The sequence below is a fragment of the Puma concolor genome, chromosome B1 (genome assembly GCF_028749965.1).
Source record: "Puma concolor isolate L17-30 chromosome B1, mPumCon1.1.hap2, whole genome shotgun sequence".
NCBI lineage: Eukaryota > Metazoa > Chordata > Mammalia > Carnivora > Felidae > Puma > Puma concolor.
Genome location: NC_141670.1, coordinates 54,621,078 through 54,633,764, shown reverse-complemented (window position 1 = coordinate 54,633,764; position 12,687 = coordinate 54,621,078). Strand labels below are relative to the sequence as shown.

Below are 12,687 nucleotides of genomic sequence, written 5' to 3'. Positions count from 1 at the left end.
AGCTATATAAAGGTTAGCTAGAGCAGAGGGCTGGCTGTTGCCCTCTCATTTATTATCCGAACCTGGGACTCGCTGAAAGTGTGGCAAAAGAACAAATAAAAAACGCTTTGCTTTCCTGTTTCCTGTTTATTTATTTTTTTTTATTTTTTTTTTAATTTTTTTTCAACGTTTTTATTTATTTATGGGACAGAGACAGAGCATGAACGGGGGAGGGGCAGAGAGAGAGGGAGACACAGAATCGGAAACAGGCTCCAGGCTCTGAGCCATCAGCCCAGAGCCCGACGCGGGGCTCGAACTCACGGACCGCGAGATCGTGACCTGGCTGAAGTCGGACGCTTAACCGACTGCGCCACCCAGGCGCCCCTCCTGTTTCCTGTTTAATGTCCTGCTCCCCTTCCCTATCTTTTCTCTTCTCCCTTCCTTTTCACTCGTCCTCTCCTTCCTACCTCTGCTCCTGTTACCCCCGCTTTCTTTTCGCTAATTTCGATATGGCACTAAATAATTTTGTAATTCCAATCATACTCTAGGGATGATAGAAATAGAACCATCAACTTTAAAAATGCAAAGTGGAAAGGATTACAAAATAAGGCCAAATTATTATACTGTTTGCCGTGACGACTACATTTCTTACTGTTGGATTTCTTGATTTATTTCCTTAGAAACTTGAGAAACATGCCAAGCAGCTCTACAGCTCTTATTCTTACCTAAACTTTTAGAAGTGTAGACAATCTTCTACAATGCTACCGTGCTTTGTAATAGAGAAACAATACAGCCTGTTCATGTCCGTATGCTTTCATGTTGAATGTCTACTATGTATAGAATAGCTTTAAGAACTTTTCCTCCCAATATGGTAGTATAAAATTAGAGTATTTATTTTACTATCGAGTAAATTTATATATTAGCTCTAGAAGAAATTAGAGAAACCATATTGTTTAACTGCATCTACAATGTTTTTAATTTATTTATTTTTTTTTTTTTAATTTTTTTTTTTTCAACGTTTATTTATTTTTGGGACAGAGAGAGACACAGCATGAACGGGGGAGGGGCAGAGAGAGAGGGAGACACAGAATCGGAAACAGGCTCCAGGCTCTGAGCCATCAGCCCAGAGCCTGACGCGGGGCTCGAGCTCACGGACCACGAGATCATGACCTGGCTGAAGTCGGACGCTTAACCGACTGCGCCACCCAGGCGCCCCTATTTATTTTTTAATTTACATCCAAATTAGTTAGCATATAGTGCAACAATGATCTCAGTAGTATATTCCTTAGTGCCCCTTACCCATTTAGCCCATCCCCCCCCCACACCCACTCCAGTAACCCTTTGTTTGTTCTCCATATTTATGAGTCTCTTCTGTTTTGTCCCCCTCCCTGTTTTTGTGTTATTTTTGTTTCCCTTCCTTTATGTTCATCTGTTTTGTCTCTTAAAGTCCTCATATGAGTGAAGTCATATGATGTTTGCCTTTCTCTGACTGACTGATTTCACTTAGCATAATACCCCCCAGTTCCATCCATGTAGTTGCAAATGGCAAGATTTCATTCTTTTTGATTGCCGAGTAATACTCCATTGTATATATATATACCACATCTCCTTTATCTATTCATCCATCGATGGACATTTGGGCTTTTTCCATACTTTGGCTATTGTTGATAGTGCTGCTATAAACACGGGGGTGCATGTGTCCCTTAGAAACAGCACACCTCTATCCCTTGGATAAATACCGAGTAGTGCAATTGCTAGGTCGTAGGGCAGTTCTATTTTTGGTTTTCTGAGGAACCTCCATACTGTTTTCCAGAGTGGCTGCACCACTTGCATTCCCATAACTGCATCTACAATATTACAAAGAAGAAAAACTTAAATGCACATAAATGGCTTGCTGAAGGTAAGAAGTAGAAAGCAGTTACATTCTCTCATTAGAACTATGATATTGTTGGGGAATATAATTTAGTGCTTTTAAGGAATATTCCTTCTGTATTCCCTAAGAGATTCTTGTGATTTCTTCCCTTGACTTTAGGAGCTTTATTTCTTCACTTCACCCTTTTCTTTTTAAAAAAAATTTTTCCCCAAAAGAGGGGTGTCTGAGTGGCTCAGTTGGTTAAGTGTCTGACTCATGATTTTGGCTCAGGGCATAATCTCATGGTTCGTGAGATAGAGCCTGGTGTCAGTCTCTGTTGTGACAGTGCGGAGCCTGCTTGGAATTCTCTCCCTCCCTCTCTCTGCCACTCCTCAGGTCACACTCTCTCTCTTTCAAAATAAACAAACATTAAAAAAAAAAAAAATTTCTCCAAAAGAGAAGAAAACCCTTCCTGGCCTTGCATGGCTTACTGGAGGATAAGAGTTTGAGGTGACCTCAGGGGTGACTGGGGAAGGACAGAAAAGCTGGCATGTTCCAGGAGAGAGAATGAACTGCTGAGGAAATCACTTTAGAGTGACATGTCTTCTCAGTCCTCACTTCCCTTTTCTGTCATCTTTTCCTTCCTGCCTGCGGTCTTAAAGCCATCTGGCAGCCTCTTGCATGAGAAAGGGTTAAAGAATGTATTGCCATTCCTAGAGAATTTGCCATTTTAAAAGGTGGCACCTTGGGCCACCTGGGTGGCTCAGTCAGTTAAGCATTCGCTCTCTCAGGTCATGATCTCACAGTTTGTAAGTTCTAGCCCCGCGTCGGGCTCAGTGCTGACAGCTCAGACGGAGCCTGGAGCCTGCTTCGGATTCTGTGTCTCCCTCTCTCTCTGCCCCTCCCCCACTCATGCTCTTTCTTTCTCAAAAATAAAATTAAAAATAAAATTAAATAAAATAAAAAGTGGCACCTTACTATTCCATTCCATCAGTGTTATGTAAGAGCGGAAGACTGGTCAAAAATAAGCACTTAAATTGACATCACTCTTTCAAAATCCAAGATATTTCATTGAATGCACGATGGCTAGGAAAGAATGTGGAGTCCCATACAAAATGCTTTTCTTTCTTTCTTTCTTTCTTTCTTTCTTTCTTTCTTTCTTTCTTTTTCTTTCTTTCTCTTTCTTTCTTTCTTTCTTTCTTTTTCTTTCTTTCTCTTTCTTTCTTTCTTTCTTTCTTTCTTTCTTTCTTTCTTTCTTTCTTTTCTTTCTTATTTAGACAATCTGTTAATAAAGAGGTCCAGAGAACAATTATAGCTAGATGCTAGATTCTGACAGCAGAGGAAATGAACATGCCAGCAAAGCTGGGCCAGAAGGCCACAGGTGACAGAATGAGTGCATCCAAAAGACACCCCAAGTTAAAGGAATTCTGTTTGCCCTGATTGTGTGATTGGCCTTGATTTTGTCCTCCAGCTGGCAAAATATGTTAAACAACTATTTATACACATTGGAAAAATGCAGGACAGGGCACTGATCTTTGAGAAAGAGAGCAAAAGAGGTGAGCCCTGCAATTGTCTTTATCTTTTTTGCCTTTCTGGATTGCTCCACTGGAAGAGGCATCCAAGCAGAGACAGTGGTTTCACAGATTCCACTGAGGAGACAGATTCAGAATTCATACAGGTTGAGGGGCTTCAATTCCTCCGGCAGAGCACTCATGAAGAAGCAGAAGAAGAGCTGTAGAGTCTTGTACACCAGTTCCTTTGAGTCTGCTGGGGATCCTAAGCTGGGCATAAATAGGGCGAAACTCCATGAGGCCAGGCAAAGAACTACCAGGGAGCTGATAAATTTCTACAACTCACAGGACTGAGAGGCTTTCAAATTCCAAATAACTCAAGTAGAAAGCCTTCATTAAGGAGGACAATAAAGAAGAGAGAAGACACAAATTGCTAGTATCAGGAATAAAACAGAAGTTATCACTCTAAATCCTATTAACAGGTGAACAGCATTAAGAGAATATGAACAATGTGATGCCGATATATTTGGTAACTTCAAGTGAATGGACAAATTCTTTGAACAAACTACCATCAACCAAGAAAGGAAATAAAGCTGAAAAAGAGCAAAGACTTCTATTTGTGGTCTCAGAATTACAATTCAGGGAGCATAAGTCCTAGCAGAAACCAGAAAAGTATTCTGCCTGTGGGGTGAAAGCAAGGGGTTTTTATGAGAAAGAGGAAGGAGGGCAGTTATATGACTTGGATAAAAAAGAAAAAAAATTGCCAGTTGGTACTAAGAGGCTGAACTGCTTTTGGTTACACATTGATTGACTCTTCTCTTGGTCAATCAAATGAAACTATTCTGGTATGCATTAGTTAACTACTCTGTCTTCAGAACGTCCACAACCAACTGTCTTATGATCAGGATGCCTGCTGTCCTGTAGACAAATGTCCTATAGACAAATGCTTATAAAACAACTGCCTCTTTTGGCCCAGCCAAGGATCTTTTTGCCCAGTTCGAGTTCATTAGCCATTTGCTTTAGAAAGGAAAGTGGAGCTTTTCTTAAAATAGAGTCTCTCACGTCCAGAAGTTTTACACAATTCCACGTGACCAAACTGACACTAGATGAAGTAGAAAATCTGAATAGCTGTGAAGCTACCTCATCTTGAGATGGCACTTTAGGCTTTCCATTCTTCCTGGTTCAGGATGTTACTTCTTTTTATTATTATTATTATTATTATTATTATTATTATTTTTAAGTTTATTTATTTTGAGAGAGAGCAAACATGAGAGGGGGAGGGGCAGAGAGAGGGAGAGAGAAAATCAGAAGCAGAGCTCGATGTGGGGCTCAATCTCATGAATCGCGAGATCATGACCTGAGCTGAAATCAAGAGTCTGCTGCTTGATCGACTGAGCCACTCAGGTTTCCCCCTGGTTCAGGATGTTTTGACTAAGGTAGCAGGGTGGCTTTCCTTAACAAAAGTCAATGTAAAGACCAAAGCAATTTATGCAAAAATATATAAAACAGAGTCTCTAGACATGAAGACACCAAGGTAGAGAATGTGGAGAGATAATAATGCAAACAAAATCCTCTCAGAAATCCTTCAGTGAAGAGTCGAAATGTAAACAAAAGCTTGTGGGGGAGACTGAGGAATAACATTCAGAGAGAATAAAACTAGGACAGTGTGGTAGCTTGGAATCAAGCTAATGGAGGATACACTTGACGTTCAAGAGATGTTTCATTAAATAAGGATGGAGAAGAATCTGGTGAAAATGAGGTTCTGAGGACAAGTAAAGGGTTACTTTTGAAAATAGAAGCAGGGTATTTTTTTTTGTGACAACATTGAAGTGGATAGGAGGAAATAAGGTAAATTTTTCAGATAAGAGAAGAAGGAAGTCGATAAAATTTACTGCTAATAGCTTGAATCTTTTCAGTGAAATAGCCTCTGGGTTTGAGTGTGGGATGTAGGATTCCACTTGAAGAATGTGGGAATTATTTAAGCTAGCTTCTAGGGTAAATAGAAGAAAAAGGTTGCTTGTTAGTTCAAACCTAGTTGGGTTTACTCAGCATGCCCTTTGAATGAGTATAATCAGCAGTAGGGGGTATGAGAATAATGGAAACCATGGAATTAACCAAAGATAGGGGATTTTCCTGGCCCATGCAACAAAATGTTAGTGGAACAAAGGATTCTAAATTGATTTATGGACATCACTGAAACGACTTACCATAAAGTCTAGGCTAGGACAATAAATATGGCACTGAAATACAAAGGGGCACATAAGAGCTTAGGGAGGAAGTTCTCTGCGATGTAATACCTTGTTTCTGTGAGGCAAGATGTTCTGGTTTATTTTCTTGCTGTCATTTAATGTATGCTCCAACCGTATAATCTTGTTCTTTTAACTAAGAATTAGTATTCTTTACTTTAGAATATTCTGTTCCCACACTAAAATATTTAGTCATGCTTAATACCTTTAATAAAGGTAGCCAATTAAAATAAATAGCATCCCTCACTCTCAGATACTCCTTATTGTAAAGGTAAATTGTAAAGACACTTTATCTTAAAGGCTGAGCTTGATTTTTTCTTTAATGTTCTTAGTGGACAGTTTGATAGAAAAGATCAACATTTCTCCTTAATGCATCTAGGACTTACTGTGATAGATATTAGAGAAACATGTTATATGATAAAAGGGTCTACCAGCTGTTCAATCACTATTCAGATTTCTCTTTACCAAGATTGATGATGTGGCTATAGCCATGCAATGTTTTTTATATCCCCTAGCAATCTGTGAAGTTGAATCATGTGAAACTGCTATTTTTATAGGTCATAATGGTTGTATTCACAGTTTCATATGCTTCAACCTAATCTTTCAAATTTTATTTCTCTGACTTTGAAAATACTAGAATTAGAGGTAGAGTCTGGATATTAGTGAGTGAAGAATTACAGTTTGAATATGCCACAAACCATTTTCAGCATTAAACTTTTAATGATAGTACAATACTAGCGTTACTGACTTTAAGAGGAAGTAGCACAACTAATTTCTTATAATTATAAATACATGGTTTTGTAGACTATAAAAAACCCTCAGATTCTTGTAGTCACGCTCAGTCATAGGCTTCCCCTTGTCTTTTATTTCTAATATGTTTTTTCCTCCTTGGGTCTCATATGCAATCTTATTTCACTTCATTTCTTCCCTACCAACTTCAATTTAATACTTGAGGCACTGAGTCAGCTTGCAAACTTAATGCAAATGTGTCATTTTATTATACATCCAGAAGAAAAAAATGGAGAGCCTCAGAGGTAGGCCCCCATCTCTCATTGCTTCCTCTGAACTCGACATGACAAGGACTCTCTTCTGCCCAGGTTTGTGAATTGACAGGATGTGTAAACGAACGGTTAAGTCCCCTGGTCGATAAGAGAATAGGATCGGACTTCAACCAGCACAGTTCTTGAAGTCAACAGTCCGGCATGGCACTACCAAGCTCTCTTCTGAGAGTATCACAGAATTGACATCAAGGTGTATGCTGGGCTGGGTTGTCATCTGGAAGTTCTGGGGGAAAAAAATCTGCCTTCTAAGTTGGGTTTACTCAGCATGCCCTTTGAATGAGTATAATCAGCAGTAGGGGGTATGAGAATAATGGAAACCATGGAATTAACCAAAGATAGGGGATTTTCCTGGCCCATGCAAGTTCATTTTTGGTGTTGGCATAATTCAATTCCTTGCAGTTATAGGACTGAGGTCCCTGACTCTTGCCAGGTGTTGGTCAAGGACTTCTCCGTGTCTTCAGAAACTGCCTGCATTTTTTGACACCCAGTTCCTGTATCTTCAAGTCAGAAATAGAACATTGGAATCCTTGTGCTTCTTAAGTTTTTTTTTTTTTTTTTTTTTTTTTTTTTTTCCATTTTGAGAGAGAAAGGCGGGGGCAAGGGGCAGTGACAGAGGGAGAGAGAATCCTGAGGAGGCCCCTCATTGTCAGCAGAGAACCCAATGCGGGGCTTAAACCCATGAACAGTGCGATCATGACCTGAGCCAAAATCAAGAGTTGGACACTTAACTGACTGAGGCACTCAAGTGCCCCTCCTTTCTGTGCTTCTAATCTTTGACTTATTCCACTGACAACCTTTTTTTGCATATATAAAGTTTAATGGTGAAAGCTGAAAGCCCTATCACACATTCCAAAGCCCGGAGTAAGTCATTTGAGATTATGTGTGGCTTTGATTGCTCTATTACTGTGGCGATTTGCAGTTTAAGTGTCGCTATTCCAATGTAATGATGCTGATGAATATATGAAAAACTCATCTAAATTGATATCTTCTAAAAAAAATTGATGATATATGTTCTGATGTTTGCGTATAAACTTTTAGATGATTAAGATCAAATCCTTTGAAAAATGAATATTTTCTTCCTTTTTATCATATAACGTTTTCCAATATCTTTTACAGTAAGTCCTAGATGCATTACAGAAGAAATATTGTCCTTTTCTATACAAACGATCTCATCTATTTTGACTTTGTTCTTATAACTAACTCATGCTTTCAGGAATCATTTATGCCAATGAAGTCAAAGACCATTTAAATTTCTTTTGGCGTATTTCCTATCAAATGTTGCCTTATGAATATGCAATTATATTTCCCTATTTCTGTTGTTAGTTTTCTTACTTTTTTTTTTTTTAGGGCAAAATTTTTTCATGTTGAATAAAAATGTCAGGTTGAATTCAGCTAGTTTTACTGATAACCTTACGAGTGCTTAGTAACATATATTATCCCTTTCTATAGTAAAGATGTTAGTTGAAAACATCAATTTTGAAATTAATAAGGTTTACCAATTTAATATTTTATTTTATTATTTTATTTTTAAGAGAGAGAGAGTGCAGGCAAGGGAGAGGGGAAGAAAGAGAGAGAGAGGGAGAAAATCTTAAACAGGCTCTGCACTCAGCATGGAGCCCAATGTAGGGCTCAATCCCATGACTTTGGGATCATGACCTGAACCAAAATCCAGAGTCAATCACCCAACCGACTGAGCCACCCAAGCACCTGAACGTCTTATATTACTTGCTTCCGCATAGATAGACAAAAGAAGAAAAGATGTTAATTTCCCACTTTTATTTTAGAAAAGGGATGAGTTTCTATGAGCACCTGGGTAGCTCGGTTGGTTAAGTTTCAGCTCAGGTCATGGTCTCATGGCTCATGAGTTCGAGCCCTGCATCAGGTTCTGCGTTGACAGTGCTGAGCCTACTTGAAATTCTCTTTCTCCCTCTCTTTCTGCTCCTTCCCCGCTCATGCTGGCTCTCTCTCAAACTAAATAAATAAACAAACAAACAAACAAAAAATAGAAAAAGGATGGGATAATGTCTCATCATTAGTTACCTTTACGAATTTGATTTGTACAACTGATATTTGTCACTTTGATTTGCCATGTATATAATTCAATCATCTGGATATTGTGCAAGCATCTCCAAAACCTGGCAAGAGAGCATGACTTTCCATTTCCAATATGTTAGCCAAGTCCCCGATTAGTTTTGTTTAGAGAGATCTGTCTTTCTGAGACAACTCTGACTAAAATGAAACACTTTCTGGTGAGCAGTTTTCCAAGCTTTAAGGCATCTGTGCACCCTGTTCGGTTCATCACAAACAGTGACTCCAAGGATTTGGCATTAGGGTAATGATTCTAAATCATGTACTAAAACATTTTTCCCCCCAAGCAGCCACAGAAATGGCAGTATCTCTGCAAATGAGCATTTAGCTTTTCCCACCTGCCAAATGTATCAATGTTTACCTCTTTGAAAATGTAAGAATGTGTAGGTTAAGTAAATTTAAAATATTCTTTGTCTTGTAATGTCACTCACACGGCATTGGGGAGGGTATTCTCTTCCAGGTGAAAGATGTTCTTGGGTTGTCTCTCACTATTTTCATGGCTACATGAAAAATCTCTCTCTGGTATTTACTGGATTTTCATCCTCCTGTGCCACTACCTGGATATTTGTTTTGTGTCTCAGTCTGAGGGATGTGGGAGGAGTGTATGTGTGTGTTGGCGGGGGTGGGGGGGAGGGAGGGCAGGTAAAAATTTTAGAAGCAATCTTGTTTTGTGAATTGTATGCAATTATCAAGTGTATTAGGCTAAGTATCTCTGAAATGTATGACAAGCTACAGTTTAAGTAGTAAATTGATTTTATTCCACTAATTTTCCTATGGAGCAGTTAAATGTCTATTTCTCAAGTTTTATATCAGCATGCCATGGGAAATTGTGCTTCCATTTTCTGGTTGAAAACCAAGAAATACTCCACTCCACTTAATTAAGTCAGGTAATAATTGGAGAAGTGGAGATGTCCACCCCCAGTAAGGAATGGGGTGACCAAAAGTTGAGCAGATAGAGAACTAAAATGACTTTCCAGCTTTTCTGAGTCAGGTCTCTATGGTCTACTGTTATTACTTTGTCTGAAATGCAAATTCTCAGAATACCAGACACACCCATATTTCAATGAAAGTACAAAAACAAAATTGAAAGCCAACCACAGTTGAGTTTTTCATTGTCTGTCACGTTGAGTGGTCTTGTCCCTTCCCCCTTCCTTTCCATCCCACCTAACCTGAATAATCAAAAGCTGTCTCTGTTTAAGGGGAAAAAATGTAGGTACTAAAAGGGTAATTCACAAAAGGGGCTTTCTTATGTAAATAAATACTCAGTTGACCATAAGCCCCCTCTTCTTGCTGATGGCTCTGAATATTACCAGATATTACTGATGTGTTGTTTCTTGGTGGTACAGATGACCTTTACTGGGGAAAGTAATGCAGAGAAGGACTTTCATATCCAGCCTGTATTGCTGTTGGGCCTGTTTTCTCTTCTCACACAAGATTAAGGGGTAGGCTTACTTGAGAGTCTATGTTCTGGCAAGCCTTGCTGCTGAACTTGGCAGGAGCATTAAAATATCTTTATTAGAAACCATGAATCAAGTTCCATCACAGAACTCATAACCTTCTAGATCTGGCTGTCTTCTTTTGTCAAATCTCACAGAAAGGTGTGGTTTAAAATAAAGTTTATTTTAAGGTGCAAAGATCCAATGATGATGGTAAATTTTCTTCTATAGCATATACAGGAAGTCTTCATTTAAAGTAAAACACATCAACTTGTGATTTAAAAATATGCCACAGAATTTCCAAATATAATCCAGAGAATTTCGCCAGTGAAGAGCTGGGTTGTAAAGAAACTGGGACGGACTTTGAAGAGCACCAGCATTTTCTTTGAGCCTGATGAAAATCCATTGGCTTTGGTTCTTTAAAGGTACATGTTAGAATAGTTATAATAGGAAATTCTGTTAGTACTTTCTTAGAACAAAGATTTGAAATTGCTCTCTCAAAATTGCTTTCAAGTTCTAGAAGTCTAGCTTGAGGTAGTCTAAACTCTCAGAAACCTACAAGACTTAAGCTGCCAGTCAGGCAGAGGCCCAGTTTTCAAGGAAAGCTATAGACAATGAGAAGAGTTGTAAAATATTAGTAAAAGAATTTTTAGCATGTGTATAGTCTCTCATCAACCCAAATCTTATTTTTCCAGCATGAACTGCAGGTCTAGATACCCATCACCAGTGACAGGTGACAAATGGGCCACACAGAATCTGTAGAACAGAATCTGTAGAATGGAATAGAATCTCTAGAATGGGCCACAGAGAATCCTAAGCACATCTTCAATCCTATAAATGGTAGTGAGGGGAAGAGGGCAGAAGAAGCCAGTCTCTCAATCAAGGTGAAAGGCGGGAAAAGTTAGAACAGCAGACTGTAGAGATTAATAAAGGTAATGAGGCAACTTCAAGAATTGTTTTGGTATGTGCCATCATTCTGTACGAGTGACAGGGATAGGCTACAATAAAAATTCTCAGTCAACTCTGTGAATCATAGAATTATCCAGACAAACAAGGCTTATTAGTAGTTTTAGGACTGTAAGTAGCGAAATCATTATCTATATATGCTACAGGTGTGGAAGTGAATGCTTCATAGACCTAATGCTTTGTATAAAGTAAAATTATTTTGTTTTATTGTTTATGAAAACACTGGTGAGTTAGACGCATTAGTTTTATATTAAAAATCCTATTTTTAATATTGTATGTGATTATTTCATAGAGAATAATCCTATGTGAGAATAGAGAAAGAAAGGCACTTGCTATTTCAGCTCCTATTACTAATTCTTTGATACTTTGATAACTGAGCCATGGATTTAGTGGGCTAAACAATTAATGTATATATATGTCATGTCCCTTTAAGTCTCAGATTACCCGAGAATGAATTGTTTTCAGCTGACTGAAAACACTGAACTGGGTTAGATCCTCTGACCTTCCCAGCGTCTAACTATTACTCTTAATTGTTCAGAGGCACTATACCAGGATGGAACTCTGTTATTTTGAGAGGGTAAATTAGGAAATGGAACACCTTAGGTCTATCTGAGGGTTCTCTACATGCTACCTGGCACATCTCACAGCCACAGGATGCTGTAAAGACTCCTTGTTTACAAAGTCTTACAATACAAATTTGACTGAACGGCTGAGGAAAGAACATGCCACACGCCAGTGTTTTCCCCCTCAGTTGCCATCTGTAAAGAACATTTTGGCTTGGAAGGTTATCCTTCACTTCCTATGTGTCTGAAGGCTCTGTTGAAAATAAAATGGAGTCTAAGCAAATTTTCAAAGATCTGGGAGGTGTTTGATGAAACTCTGGTGTTTTTTCTTGTTTGTTTTTTGCTTTTTTTGAGGTAATTGCTAAGCCCTTCCTCTCTGGTGCAGACTGCCCTTCACAGAAATCCCCATAAATTAAGTTTCTTTCCATGAGGTGGAGAGACGAGGAAAGAAAGCCTCTGTTTTAGTTTCCTCCATAGAATAACGCATATTTGCCTTATATCATGAGAGGCTGACAGGTTTAGACTCTGCTTCCAGATGTCCATATGGTTTAATGAAAAAAAAAAAAATAGTAGTACATGACATATTTTCTTTTTCTGCTCCAGAAAGAAACAGCTTCATGTCAAGGCAACTTGGAAGTTGGAAGCTGAAGGAAACTGTTATGTAAATAAAGAAGACTGATAAAACAGAAGGAAATGGGGCAAGTAAAGACACCTTGTTCAGGAAAAAAAAAAACCAAGAAGGCATACAATAAAAATTACTTCTTTAAACAAAGACTGAAATGTTTCTATGATTTATCACAGGTTGAATTATATGTAGCTCTGGCTCCTGAGGTAATCTCAAATCCAATATATTTGCAAACAACCATGTCCTAGAGTCTTTGCTATACAATACAACATGCTTAAAGCTAAAACTGAAATCAAAAAGAAACAGTATGGATAAGGAAGTTAAGATGATGAAGGCTTACCTAGGGGAGACATTCATCAA

At 38.5% G+C, this 12,687-nt stretch overlaps 1 long non-coding RNA gene across 1 annotated transcript; it reads left to right on the top strand.

Moving 5' to 3' along the window:
- Positions 1–1,805: 1,805 nt before the first annotated feature.
- On the top strand, positions 1,806–12,476 carry LOC147581644 (uncharacterized). Its single transcript, XR_015250111.1, has 2 exons — positions 1,806–1,879; positions 12,306–12,476. It is a non-coding gene; the product is annotated as an uncharacterized LOC147581644 (long non-coding RNA).
- Positions 12,477–12,687: the final 211 nt, after the last annotated feature.